General features: G+C 45.4%; 1 long non-coding RNA gene across 1 annotated transcript; it reads left to right on the top strand.

Annotated features, from left to right (window-relative positions):
- Positions 1 to 308: 308 nt before the first annotated feature.
- LOC134298089 (uncharacterized) lies at positions 309 to 13,342 on the top strand. Its single transcript, XR_010005063.1, has 2 exons — positions 309 to 664; positions 13,176 to 13,342. It is a non-coding gene; the product is annotated as an uncharacterized LOC134298089 (long non-coding RNA).
- Positions 13,343 to 13,832: the final 490 nt, after the last annotated feature.

The raw sequence follows: 13,832 nt of genomic DNA, 5'->3' as shown, positions 1-13,832 counted from the left end.
GAGAAATCTCAGGCCTCTCAGAGCCCGGCTTTTTGGCCAGAACAGAAAGACCATCATTCCCGTTGCCATCAGACACAGGCCCAGAAACCCCAGCATCCCATTGGCATCAGACACCATCACAGGCTGAACTACAACAATCAGCTATAGACCACTTGAATAATTAAACACACTTAACTCTCTATCATATTTAAATTTCTACAGTCAATATTATTATTGTGATAAATGTGAGTGAAAACATGGACGGTCACTGTGAACAAACATTTAGCACATGTATTTACGCCAACTGAGTCCATGCTTGTTAAACTGTAGCAGGAGATTCAGAGGTTTCCAAAAATATGGGAAACTGCAATTACAGAAAAGTCACTGTATATATCACTGTGTCATTACACAGCTGAGACATCCAACTTTTGAATGATTTGTTCATGTGCTGATATAGCAAAATTATTTACTAGAATATTATGTAAAAAAATAAATGCAACAACTTATGGAAGATTTTAGTAAAATTCATTCACTAAAATACTCCTTTTCAGAAAAAGAAATCAACCATGAATCAGTGTGCAAGCGTCCTTGGAAATAAGTCCAGAACTGGACCAAGAGATTTTGCTCCTAGAGGAAATGGACAAGATGTAATCTCTGCAGTCCATGTACACAAAATGACTGTCAGGTAAAGCTAGTCTAAAGGGTGTAGGCTTGTGACACATGCAGCTTTGGGGACATTTGATTAATGCAGTTTCAAACTGTATTGAAGAAAGTGGTTTCACTGTGCAGATTAGGCTTGCTCAAATAATTCGATTTCCCCGTTACCCGTTATTAATTCATTATTTTCGTTTCTTTTGAAGCAATATACGGCCTTGATTGTCCACACGTCTGGATATCGCGGTTTCGAACCGCGACTGGCCGTTTTTAGTTATGTCGTCGTTTTTTTCGTTTTTAAATAAAGCTTTTGCAAATCACCCAAACTTGTTTAAGTGCACTGGGGCAACCTAGCGTGTTGTTTGCACCTTGTGGCCAATCATAGAGCACGTTTAACCAGGGGGAGGGGCTGGTAGGACGTCCTGAATGAAAAGAGCGAGCACTGGGAGCCTCGTGGCTCATTCGCACTGGGATTCTGAAGAGGGTGGAAGGGAGATTCTGGGCAGGCAGACAGGCAGGCAGGCAGGCAAGATTGCTGCGTCACAGCTTCCTTGGCTGTGTCTGAGCTAGAGCTAGGCTACAGAAGACCGGGAGAAAAGGTTGGGTGGGTGAGTTTGGGTGGTGTGGGTTTGGAAACTGTTTGGCGTTTCTTTTTTAATTTTTTGCAAAGGGCTGTGGGTGTTTTTTTCCTCACGAGATTGGCGTTTTCCATTTTCCCACCCGGCCAGCAATTTTTCTGCTGCGCCATTTTTTCTGTTGCGGGCGGGGTGGGCTTTCTTCTATTTTCTTTTTTAAACGCAAAAGGGTTTTTGGAAACAAGGGAGCCTGATTTGGCCCTTGCAAGCTCAAGCAGGGCTGTTTGTCCGTGCCAGGGACGCTGTCTGTGAATCAAAAGCCAACTTTGGCCAAAGGATTGCACCTCCCATACTCCTTTGTAGAAATACTCCTCCTTTTTGGGAAACAAGGGAGCCTGATTTGGCCCTTGCAAGCTCAAGCAGGGCTGTTTGTCCGTGCCAGGGACGCTGTCTGTGAATCAAAAGCCAACTTTGGCCAAAGGATTGCACCTCCCATACTCCTTTGTAGAAATACACCTCCTTTTGGGGAAACTAGGGAGCCTGATTTGGCCCTTGCCAGCTCTAGCAGGGCTGTTTGTCCGTGCCAGGGACGCTGTCTGTGAATCAAAAGCCAACTTTGGCCAAAGGATTGCACCTCCCATACTCCTTTGTAGAAATACACCTCCTTTTGGGGAAACTAGGGAGCCTGATTTGGCTCTTGCCAGCTCAAGCAGGGCTGTTTGTCCGTGCCAGGGACGCTGTCTGTGAATCAAAAGCCAACTTTGGCCAAATGATTGCACCTCCCATACTCCTTTGTAGAACTGGAAAGTACAGGTATCCCCTTGTAAACGAATAAAAATAACTAAAACTGAAATAGACGGTTTTGCGGCAGTTAATAGACCCTGAACAGAACACGTTGCCAATCAAGAAACAAGAAATATTTCCCACCACTTACACAACACCTTTCCATCCCCCCATCTGTCTCCTGAAAACACTCCCGTTATCATGAAGCGTTCAGCTGTACGCGGGTCTGGGGGAGCAAGTCCTGCTAGTGGTAAAGCCACAGCCAGGACACTGTGGGGGGCCAAAAAAGTTAGGGTGGGTCCCATCCGTCTGGAACGCCGAACTATGGGAGTGGGTGGACTTGATGAAGAAGCTGGCTGTTCGAATGCAGAAATTTCACAGTCCTCCACCCGGAGCCAGTTGTCGTATGGAGCTGAGACCACAGGACGATCAATGGAACATACAGGTGTAGCCGTCCTGGAACTACAGGTGGTGGATAGTGAGGATATAGATAACCCCACCCCTCCACCCGCTACTGACAGTGAGGAGGAGGTAGAGGAGGTTGTACCATCAAACCAAAAACTTTCTCTAGCTGACGAAAGGGTGCCCACGACTCCTATCTCCGTGGGCGTCGCCACAGTGGCTGGGGAGGCCAAGGTCATATATTTGGGACCATTTCCATGTCCACTCTCAGTGTGCTACTTTGGCAGTTTGTAGACACTGTGGGGCAAATATCAGCAGAGGCAGAGACCTGAGACATCTTGCGACCTCGGGGTTGAGCTCTCACATGAAGCGACACCATCCCTCCATTTCGGTAGGAGGGGGAACTGCAAGCCCTTCCAGTGGCAGCCTTAGCACACAAAGTTCTCCTGGTGAAGATGGTGGAAGGCAGACACAGTCCACCTTGGAGGATTGGGCCATTCCATTACCCAGAAAGAAAACGGGGGAAACATTACTCACACCCCAGCAGATAACCCGAAGTGTGGGAGAGATGATTGCCCTAGATCACCATCCCTTCCGCCTGGTCGAACAAGAAGGCTTCGTACGTCTTATGAAACGACTGTGCCCCCGATACAAAATCCCCTCCCGTCACACCTTTTCCAGAAAAGTTATTCCCGGCTTGTACGAGGGCTGTAAGGAACGCATTATCCAGATGTTGCGTACCGCCATGGGAGGACACATCCATTTTACCTCAGACATTTGGTCAAGCTTGGGAGGAGGCCATTCCTACCTCTCTCTCACGGCACATTGGTGGGAGAAGGAAGGCAGTATGGATACATCCCATCGTTGGGCACTCCTCGCTTTGGAGGTAGTTGATCGTGATCACAAGGCAGAGACCATCTGCAGCTATCTTGAAAACATGATGGGGGAGTGGATGCGGTGCAGGCCGGAAGAAATGAGGAGGGGCTTCATGGTGACTGACGCTGGTAAAAATATGATCAAAGCGGTTGAAAGTGCAGGGTTTTTGAATGTCACCTGCATGGCCCACTTGCTTCACAATACCGTCAAGGAAGGTTTAAAGAGCCCGGAAGAGCAGCCAGCCAGCACCGCAAACATCTCCCTGCTGATCGAGCGCTGTAGAAAGATCGCGGGCCACTTCCATAGGAGCATCAAGGCATCCCGGCAGCTGAGAGAGAGGCAGAGCCTTGAAGGCCTCCCGCAGCACAAGCTGCTCCAGGACGTCTCAACTCGGTGGAATTCAACCTATAAAATGCTCGAACGCATGGTCGAGCAGCAGAAGGCGGTACACGGCATTTCCCTTACTTTGGTTGCGCCTGTTAGCAAGCTTGTTCCTACTAAGCAAGAGTGGGACACCATCTCCCAGCTGGTAGACGTCCTAAAGCCATTCAAACATGCCACAGAGACCCTTTCGGAATCAAAAGCCCTTCTTAGCCAGGCAGTGCCCATGGTCTTGAGGCTAAGGAGGCACCTAGAAAGGCTTGGGGCCGGTCGAACAATGGACTCCCTGGCTGGACCGCTGACACCGCCGGTCCAGGAGGTGGTGAGGAGGTTGTCCTTTGCTGTACGGAAACGCCTTGAGCCACTTCTTTCCAGCAAGGTCCATATGCTGGCGGCCTTGTGTGATCCACGGCTAAAGTACAACGTCTGCCCAAAAGACTTTACTGTATGGAAGGCCCAACTAGTTAACCTTGTGACGGAGGTCTTTGCTGCCAGGGTGGGGGAAACGGGCACAGCGTTACCTATACCGGAAATGCCTGCCACCCCCAGCACTAGCGCTAGTGGCGAGAGTGATAGTCCCGGGGAGCCGGCAGGGGGTTGCCGTAGGGTTACGGATTTCCAGCCGCGACCAGGAAACACTTTCTTTGCAGAGACGGTGGCCATACTAGCCTGCTCGGAAGATTCCTATTTGCTGGCTTCTGCTCAAAAGGTAGACTCGGCCGAAGGCTCGGTCAACAGGTACTTTGAGGAGCCTCCTGAGATAATATCTTGTGATCCATTGGCCTATTGGGCTTCACGTGAACACATGTGGCAGGATCTGTCGCACGTAGCCCGCCAGTTCCTCAGCTGTCCACCCACCAGCGTGCAGAGCGAAAGGGTCTTCAGCCTAGCAGGAGATGTAGTCACGCCCCACCGCAGCTTGCTGGACCCTCAAACAGTAGAGAAACTGGTCTTCCTGAAGGCCAACCTCCCCGTGTTGAATTTCCCCGATTTGGATTTTGAGTCCGACGGCTCCTAGAACAACAGTTCTCATCCTTTAAGCAGCTCTGCTTCTGATTAGCTATGGCTATTTCTGTTGGGGGGCGGGGGGGTTGCCCCTTTGGCCTCTGTCCAACAACTCTCTCCTCTATCCTACCATGCTTTCCTTCCTCTCTTCCCTTCCGTTCTCGTCTTTATCATCACACACCGTTGCCCACTTTCGTTTTTGGGTAAATCAATCTCTAGGGGTCGATCCCTGAGGTTCCTATAGGTTTTGTCTCCTGTAATAATGATTCTGATATTCTTGGGGAAAAAATTAGTCCATAAAAGCCAAGGAAGGAAATGCTTCCGCTTTGGGTTCAGAACGGATTACTATCAAATCTCTATCCTTTTTTGGTCCAAAATTATTTCGGGAATGAGCCATGAATGTTTGGTCTTCTCCAGATCCTGGCTGTTCCTGTACAGAAATAACATTATTAGAATTGATGTGGATCCTTCGGTAAGACATATTTGGTGAAGGAATACGGCAGAGTCTCACTTTACAGAGATAACGGTCCATAAGAACCTTTGTGGATGTGTCTTACCGCATGAATTAGTACACCTCTGCCTTGGCCACCACTTCTAAAAATTTTCATCTTTCATTGTCCCATCGGCTTGAGCGGGTGTGGTCGACGCTGTGGCCGCGGGACGGCCGCCTTATGTTCCCCCCGCCGTCTGGCCGCGCACGCGGACGGTGCCGTTTGCCCGTCAGGGCGTGTGCCTTTGCGGCTGCTAGTGACCTCTGGGCGCAGGTTCTCTGGCTTCGGAAGTGCTTCTTGCTGGCTTGTTGGCAGCGACGATCGAAGAGGGTAGAATCAACGCACCGCAGAAAGCTGGACACCTCGGCCTTGTCCACCACTTTTCAAAATGTTCTTCTTCCACTGTCCCATCGCCTTGAGAGGCGGTTGTCGATGCTGTTGCCGAGGGACGGCCGCCTTAGGGTCCCCTCGCCCTCTGTCCGCGCCCGAGGACGGTGCAGTTTGCCCGTCAGGGCGTGTGCCTTTGCGGCTGCTAGTGACCTGTGGGCGCAGGTTCTGTTTGTTGGTAGGACGATAGAAGAGGGTGGAATCACACCGCAGAAAGTCTTACACTCTGAGCTAAGACTTGTAGTCTTCTCCGATCTATGGAGAACTCTCGGACGGATTCACCAAAGAATTCCCTGTTGGACAACAACGGCGACATTTCCTTCAAGTCCATGCCATCCTGATGCTATGCCCTCCTTGAAGCGGACGGGCATTAAAACATGGAGGATGGACCAGTTGGATCTTCTAACACTCCCAGGCACTGTCTTATTTTTCAAAAACCAATTACTTTCAAAAGTGCCATTCTTCCCACGCTCTGCCTTCCTTACGGTCAAGCTCTCACATCCTCAGGTTTCTGGGCTATGGCATTGCGATGACAATGCGAGTATGCGGTCCTCCTATGTTTGGGTGAAGTCTCTGCTCTTATTTTGTCTAGTGTGGACATAGCTCTGCAAAACCTAAACTAACTTCCAGGCCACAGTCCGCACCTACAGTGATATGTCGCAAGAATAAATAAAACGTCTGTAAAGCCGTCGACATCCAATCCATGTTGTTGACAGTTATAAATCTGTGTGTGTGGTTCCCTTTGGCTTCCTTCTCTTACAACCAAGCTTAGGTCCTTTCTTCTTTCACCTTTGAGAGAAGGCTCCTCTGCCCCTAATCTCTTTCAGCCAGCAGCCTGTAATCTCATGCCATAGGTTGTAAATGTGCCTTCCATAAATTTCAAATCCTGCCTACAGGTCCTCTAGGCACGCATGTCGCATGTAATGTTCCACACAAACAAGTAGATGATTCCAGAGGCTGAACTTATGCGGCCCTGCCGCAACCCGTTCGCAATCATTAAAACGGTGGTTGATCCGTTTTCTGTTCCCAGCATGTCAACAAACACTTTTCGTGGGACAGACAAGGTGACTTGGAATTCCCAAATAACCCAGCTCATTCCACTAATTACCCTCCAAGCAGTTCAAGGCTTTGAAGAGAGTATTCAACACAGCCAACGATGGTGTGACCCCTTGCTGCAGCTTGCTGATTGACCAATCAGAGAATATGCTTCCTTGAGACCAAACTTCTGGTCCTGGACTATCAGAAATCCCTTTGAAGCGAGGAGGACTATGTGAGAGTTATGAAAACAATCAATGTTAAATGATTAAAAAAATTACTATTTCCCGACAACATCTCCCTGCGTGGACTCGGTCCGGATTACTTGGGGCAGCGGCCCAAGCAACGTGAGGAGAAAATTATATATATATATATATATATATATATATATATATATATATATATATTTAAATGAAAGAAATAAAATAATTTTATGTCTTGACATCTTAAAATATTATGGTACTTGCAGAAATGTCTGCTGTGCAAACGTATCAGGTGCACTTTTCCAACACTTGTGCTGAAACAGTCCAGGACAATTCTTAGCGTTTTGTATTTGATAATGAGGACTGCGTTTTGACGGATGAGACGAAAGGTGGCTTACAAGCCAAATTAGTTTACCCAGCCATCGTTATATGTGGGACACCCTGCCTAAAGCCTCTTGTCGTTTAGGATAACGGAAACATTTTATTTATCTCCAACCCCTTTACAATACTTTTACAATATGGGATAACTGAAATCCTACATTGACTGGGAGAAACCTTTTTTAAATGGATCCCAGCCATTGTCTGCGACAAGTTTTTTCTCTATGCGTGTGTCTGAGAGGCTAAGACACAGAGGGGAAGTATGTGATGCTAATCCTCCACAGACCCATAAGTAGAGAAACAAAGCACTCAGAAACTCTGTATTGCTATTAAAAACAATGAGTTATGTCTTCATGGTTTCCTTTGTCTCAACATTTGTGCTATTTTTTAGTTCTTTGGATTCATTTCTACTCCATACGACAGTATCTTTCATTTTTTTAAATCCACAACTTTACTGAAACTATATACCAACAGAAGTCATATCCCTCTTTCCAGCTCAGCTGGTAGAGATCTTTAATAACACCAGACACACACAAGTCTTCCCTCATGTGCAACTCCATAGAAACATGAACCTAACATCAGACCCTTAAAACCTTCCACTTCCAAAAAGCCTTCGAGGACTGTGGGGTGGATCGCTGCCAGTTGAAGGATTGGTTGGCAGGCCAAGAGTATTTCGCACTGTATTGATTTTTAACTGTCAAACTACCTCATCTCTGTTGAAGTATTCATCCCTCGGCCCAGAGCCGTGTTTTTACACCACTGTTTTTTAATCGGGTAATGCTGTATGCTGACTGTGACAGCTTTTTTATTTTATGTGTTATTGATGCAAAAAAAATTTTTTTAATTGCTGCCATGATATTGTTGACGGGCATGCCCCATGGAAGCCGCTCAGAGTCCCTCCGGGAAGATGGGGGGGGGGGGAAACACATGAAGATCTTACTGTTGTTATTATTATTATTATAATTGTTGATGTGATGGTGGCCACGACTACCCTGCGGACTGCCAGCTTGATTGTGTCCATCCAGTAGGGCTGCGGCCAGGGCCACAGAAGGTTTGCTGTCAGGGAGTGTGCCTTTTTGGCGGCTAGAGACTTTGGGGCTCTGGTCTGGTTGACACAGAAGTCTGGTTAGGAAACATGGTGGAATGGAGCCCACCCGGGGGATCTCAACAAGTTTTTCAACGTTTGATGCGAGTGTGGTGCCCAGACAAACGGAAGGCTTTGATCTTGTTTGCGATTGGCCAGGGTGATGCAACAAAGACCGTGGTATGAGAGAGACAATCAAGAAGGAAATTCCTGCTGCTTGGCAGAAATGGGCAGTGCTGGGTGAGATGTCATGGGTGGTGGGTTGGTGGCGTGGGGCCGGCCAACGGTGGCCGGCCCCCCTGGTGAGTGGGGCTTGGGACCCCATTTCACTAGCTGCCTCAAAGGCACCACACCCTTCCCCTTGGGTGGTGGGGTGTTGGCGTGGGGCCGGCCAACGGTGGCCGGCCCCCCTGGTGAGTGGAGCTTGGGACCCCATTTTGCCATCAGGTGATAAATCAAACCAACGTCGCACAAATCTAACATTTTTTGGGAGGGGGAGGGGCTTGACCACTGTGGTGTAATGGCCTCCTATCTGGATGCCTGGGGAAAGTCATTGCGGATGGCAGCACAATGTGTCTCTTGGCCAATGGCCACCAATGTCCTAACATTTTGACAGATTTACGTGCACTGCAACAATGTTACACAAGTAGAAGAAGGACTTTCACAGTGAAGGAACCCCTATTGAACAGGAAATAACAATTCAAAAGCAGGAACAGATTTCTGCAATTGTTAAATTAAGTTCTTTTATATGAACTATGAAATTGCGCAATAAATCTTAGGAAAGGGCAAACGCTCTGCAATTTAGCGAGCAAGCAGGGTGGATTGTGTTCTCCCACTGTACCAAATTTGATCAGTATAGCTGAAAAAATGAGTACAGGAGAGCCCCATAAAAGCCCCCCCCCCCTTGGGCTGTTTTGGGCCACTGCGAATTTTCGTTAATTTCGAATTTTTTGGGGGGCAAAATTCAGAAATCACATCAGAAACGAAACGCTAGCGCCCCCTGCTTTTGAAACGAGTTTAGAATCAATTTTTTCATGGATCGCTCAAGCCTAGTGCAGATAATTACATAGGAAACCCAGCAACCAGTTTGAGGCCCAGATAGTGATTACATAAACTACAGAGCACTGATAGACATGAGGGCTTTCTTTTGTGCACTTTTCTGGGAGTTTGTTATCTGGCCAGTGCAATTTGAAGCTAGCTTCAATCTGGATCAAATAGTCAGTGTAGGTGGGACCTACATCCTCCAAGAGGGAAATGGCAATAACTTAGAAGGGCTTGTACCTTTGTAAACCAAGAGGGTAGCTTTATTCTGGCCAATTGCAGGACAGCCCCAAGAAAGTCCAACTAGGAGTTATTCTTAGGGTGTATCTAAGCTTCAGAGATAATACAGTTTGACACCACTTTAACTGCCATGTCTCAATGCTATAGAATCCTGGGATATGTAGTTTGTTGAGACACCAGGACTGCTTGGCAGAGAAGGCTAAAGACCTTGTAAAATTACAGCTCCTATAATTCCATCGCATTGAGTCCATGGCAGTTAAAATGCGGACAAACTGCATTAATTCTGCTGTGTAGGTGCACCCCTAGTCTCTGGAAAGTAATACTGAAAGGACTACTATCTATTCTAAAAGAAAAAATTACTAATGTTGTGCTTTTGTATGTAATTACTGTTCGTTTTGTGTAGTTTCATTCGTGTCATCTCGTTTTCGTATTTGGTTCCCGCTAACAAAAATGGGCCACCTATACAAAATGAATTTTTGTCTGGCTAACGAAAAACATGAAAATTTTTGTGCCATTGGCGGCAATAGGAGGGCTTCTGAGGCTCACCTCCCCCTCCCCCCCCCTGGTTTTTGGACTAGGAGGGTGAAAATCACCACACACAGAGGGCATTTTGGTCAATTTTAGCCCACCAACTTTTAAAACGTTTCGGTCTTCCCCAGAGTACTGTTGTTGTTGTTGTTGTTGTTGTTGTTGTTGTTATTATTATTATTAACACCCATTGGCACACATCAGATTTAATAGGGAGGCACTCCTCTCCCAGACTCAGCTTAGAGTCCCAGAATAACTATCATTATTTATATTAATATTATTATTAACACCCATTGGTACACATCAGCTGTAATGGGAAAGCAGCCCTCTGTCACTACGTGCTTAGTGTTATGGGGCAGAAACGAAAGGAAAACTAAAGCAGGCATGATAACTGTGCGGCTTTCATTTTCGTGTTGCCTCTCATTTCCTACGAAAATGTCATCATTCGTTTTGTGTAGACGAACAGTCAAAATGAAACAATAGCATGAAGGAAACGAAGGAAAAATTTTCACGCACATCTCTAATAATTACATGTTTCTTTCTGTATTGTGTTGGTTGTAGAGGGGACAAAAATGTCGAATTGGTATATGAAATATTATAAAATGAATTCTGCAATGTTTTGGTGCTAAATTCATAAATACAGTAATTACTACATAATGTTACAGTGTATTGAACTGCTTTTTCTGTCAATTTGTTGAAAAACATGATGTTTTGGTGCTTAATTTGTAAAATCATGATGTAATTTGATGTTTAATAGGCTTTTCTTTAATCCCTCCTTATTATACAACATTTTCGCTTATCCAGTGTTCTGCCAGTCCATTTATGTTGGATAAGCGAGTCTCTACTGTAATTATAAAAGTGGCCCTCTATATCTCTCACCAGGATAAACTTAGGGCCCTTCCACACTGTCCCTATATTCCAGGATCTGATCCCAGATTATCTATTTTTCCCAGATTATCTCACATTGGAGACACATATATTCCAGTTTAAAACAGATAGTCTGGGATCAGATCCTTGGATATCGGGCAGCGTGGAAGGGCCCGTAGTCTGTCTTCAGCTATGTATGTGGCTTGCCAAGTGCTTGATGTAATTTCCCTTCTGTTTTTGCAGTCACGGCCTGGCAACAAAATCTTGAGATTTCACCAAACCTGTACAAGCACAAGTTCTGCCTTAATTCATCTATATGGCAATCAAACATAATGGTGGCAACTAAGTACACATGAACTATGCAGTCAGGAGCAGCCATCATTTCCACTCCTACCTATCATAGCTTTCCCAGATGGAGCATTGTCTCATCTATTGGCCTACAATACAAAACTGACAGGCATAGCAGTAAGAAAGATCAGTAAGGAATGAAACAGGAGATTTATTTTCAAGAGGATTTATGGGGATTGATCAAAATCCATTGCATGGCTAAATGAAGACAATGAAAAAAAATGGAAACATAACAAACTTATATTAATCTTAGATAAGCCTTCTGTAATCTGTGAATAATTGGATTTACCACTACCTGTAATTCCAATGAGACAAAAATGAAATTGCTGAAGATAGAAGATGTTCTAAAACTAATTTGCCAGGTAGATGCTATTATAAAACTGTTGCGGGCAGTTAGTGGGTGAAGCAAAGTATAAAGGTAAAGGTTTCCCCTGACCAGAGCCGGCCCTAGGTATTTTTCAAGTGTAGGCGAACAGAATTTTGCCCCCCTCCCCAAAACCAATCACTGAAAAATCAAAGCGTTGGATAAGCGAAAATGTTTGATAATAAGGAGGGATTAAGGAAAAGCCTATTAAACATCAAATTACATTAAGATTTTACAAATTAAGCACTAAAACATCATGTTTTACAACAAATCAACAGAAAAAGGAGTTCAATACCTTGCGGAGGCAGGCCACAGGAGACAGGAGTTGCCTCGATGGCGCCCCCAACAAGATGGCGCCACAGGCAACTGCCTAGTTGGCCTAGTGGTTGAACCGCCTCTGCCCCTGACGTTAAGTCCAGTCATGTCTGACTCTGGGAGTTGGTGCTCATCTCCATTTCTAAGCCGAAGAGCCGGCGTTGTCCGTAGACACCTCCAAGGTCATGTGGCCGGCATGACTGCATGGAGCGCTGTTACCTTCCCGCCGGAGCGGTACCTATTGATCTACTCACATTGGCATGTTTTCGAACTGCTAGGTTGGCAGGAGCTGGAGCTAACAGTGGGAGCTCACTCCGCTCCCCGGATTTGAACCTGGGACCTTTCGGTCTGCAAGTTCAGCAGCTCAGCAGAGACTCCTTTCTGCACTGCTAGATTAAGCCTGAGTGCTAAATCGATAGCCTAGAACAGTTTCAGGTTCACTATTTTGTCATGTTGTTTTACCCCTAAAAATTATTTCAAACTTGAAACAATTTCTTACCTCAAAATTCTAAATATGAAATAAAATTGGCTACCACCTTCCTCTCATGGAAAATCTCTTCATCCATTAGCTGAGCTCCTGACATATAAATCACAAGGATTTGTCTTTGCAAGTGTTATTGATTTTCATTTCCAGCATTTTGGAACTCTTAAGCGATCAACTATGCATTGTTAGCCCAAGCTGCAATCTCATACCTTCTTACCTGGAAGTCAGCTGCTCCAGAATCAATGAGGTTGACTTCTGAATGTAATATCAAAAAATCGGACGCCCAAAATATGAAATATATGGACGTATATAAAATATGGGAAGTGGCTCCACCAGGGACATAGTAGGTGCATGCGTCCCTTGTCTCATAGTAACCTTTGTTATGAATTGCCCCTAAATGCTGTCTGAACACACCCAGACCCCTTCCTTTAATTTCCATAATCTCCTCACAAGGAACTGGGAGGTATGTGTGTGTGTGGAGCAATCAATGAATTTGCGTCAGAGATAGTGTGTTTATTTCCTTTTCCCATTGATAAGATCGGGGCTATCATATGCCTCAAGCCAGCCTCACCCATTGAAATGGTCATCATCCTCAAGCACCCATTGTAAACTTTGAACTAACCCCATTGTGTTCACCGAAGCCAACCCATTAAGTCCATCATGAACTCATTTCCTTATGCTAGACTGTTTCCAATTGTGCCTCTCTCAGAGGTAGATCAATAAATGGACTGAGACTTCAAATTCTCCAATGACAGGTAATTGAATTTCCCACCATCATGAAGAGCCAACCAATGATGACGTGTGACAGAGTCCCAAGCCATTCAGGAAGCAAATCCTAGCTGAACTGTTTCTGGACCATCAGGAGCTGGTGCGGGTTTCCTGAATAGCTGTCAAATGAAATAAAAATGTTCTGCATTTGCAATTGCAGCATGTCAATTCTATGAAGCATGATCTCCGCTCACATCCTCTCTGACCATTGGGAATAAAGCCACAAAGCCTTTGATTTTACCTTCAACCCGTCTGTGTCTCATTCTGACTTCTGGGAAGCTAGATACTCTAGGGGCCCCAAAGCCACAATTTAGTAGATATGAAATCACATAACAAGTGACATTATAGTTTGGTTCAGGTTATTACTATAAACACTTTATAGCACATCTGAATTTATTTTTTATCATTCATGCATACACAGATTTCAATAAAACATAACCAGCTGATATAAAACAAATTAAGACTACTTCCTGAGTAATCTTTGTGAAATGTAAAATTTACAGATTTTAAGAAGACAGCTTTATTGATTCCAAAACCATAGAAGTTTGGTCAAAGCTGAAAATTCACATAGAAAAGTATTTCAGATGTCTATGAGCTACTTTACATAGAAATCCACACATTAAAATGCAGTTTCTGAAAATCAT

Source organism: Anolis carolinensis, chromosome 3 (genome assembly GCF_035594765.1).
Source record: "Anolis carolinensis isolate JA03-04 chromosome 3, rAnoCar3.1.pri, whole genome shotgun sequence".
Lineage (NCBI taxonomy): Eukaryota > Metazoa > Chordata > Lepidosauria > Squamata > Dactyloidae > Anolis > Anolis carolinensis.
The sequence above is the reverse complement of the archived record's forward strand: the minus strand, read 5'-3'. Positions and strand labels throughout refer to the sequence as shown.